Genomic DNA, 1,064 nt, shown 5'->3' with positions numbered 1-1,064 from the left:
TGGAATCAGAGTGTAGTCATCCTCACAGGACTTCCTGATTAAATACATCCGTTAAAAAAAAAAAGGTTTTTAACAGTTAGCTCCATCCCTCGCTTTTCCAAGATGGAGATAATGGAAAACATCTGGATGTGATCTTTCAGAAACCAGCAGGTGAAGTCACAGTAGCTCTGTCATCTTTAAAGCGTGTGGTTCTGTGAGAGCAGCATTCGTAACAGGCGCGAAGCTTTCTCACGCTCTCTGCACGTCTGTCTGGCGAGAACCAGCTTCTTCTGAAAGGTGAGCATGGGAATCTTCGCCATCATTACCTGCACTCACACATGCAACCAGGTGCTTTGTGAAACTGTTAGCTCCAGGAGTGAAAACACTTCCAAACAGTCCAGATGTGTCTGCGCTGGAGTTAAGAATAGGTGAGGAAATGGAAATAAAGCAGATGTTGTTTATCAGATCAGACTGGTGACCCCTGCAGAGTGAGGCGTGAACCATGGCCAGACCGCCGACTTACAGACTCCTGGGCTCAGGTGTTTGGTGGCCCCTCATTAACCTTTTCTGATGATCACAACTTTTCCTTTCTCCAGTAATTAGCCTCAGCCTAAAGTAAGATTTACACACCTGTACAAAGAACAGTTCTAACTGGAGAACACTGCACCTTACTTCCTGTTTAAAATGCTTCAGAATAAGTGCTCACAAAGGTGCCCGGAGGGGTGTCAGGCCTCCAAACTGACAAATAAAATACAATTCAACTGAAAGCTTCACATGATTCTTTGTTTTAAACATAAAAAACAAACGATCATTCGAGTTAGTCGAACTCAAACTTCTTCCACTCACAGGCTGAGCAGGAGCACAGCGCCACCTGCTGGATAAACAGAACTCAGCTCCACCCAAATGGCACATCATCAGGAATGTGAGGAAAAACGTTTCCTCGGCTCCTCCTCTGTGGTTTCAGCTTTATATTCACCATCACTAACATGTAAATGATTGATTCTTTCTTTACTGGTGGTTTTTGTCTCTCATATAAGTCATTTTTAGACACTTTGTTTTCTCCGTTTCTTTCACTTGAAGCTAAG

The 1,064-nt window shown here is 43.6% G+C and overlaps 1 protein-coding gene across 1 annotated transcript in view; it reads right to left on the bottom strand.

The window, feature by feature from the left end:
• Positions 1–748: 748 nt before the first annotated feature.
• The window catches only part of LOC309706720 (actin-associated protein FAM107A-like), a 22,325-nt gene continuing 22,009 nt past the window's right edge, over positions 749–1,064 (bottom strand). The window contains exon 6 of the mRNA XM_082533504.1: positions 749–1,064. This exon is cut by the window's right edge and continues 326 nt beyond it. The gene's annotated coding sequence lies outside the window, so the exon portion shown is untranslated.

The sequence above is a fragment of the Aulonocara stuartgranti genome, assembly GCF_965226115.1.
Source record: "Aulonocara stuartgranti genome assembly, chromosome: 5".
Classification (NCBI taxonomy): Eukaryota; Metazoa; Chordata; class Actinopteri; order Cichliformes; family Cichlidae; genus Aulonocara; species Aulonocara stuartgranti.
The sequence above is the reverse complement of the archived record's forward strand: the minus strand, read 5'-3'. Positions and strand labels throughout refer to the sequence as shown.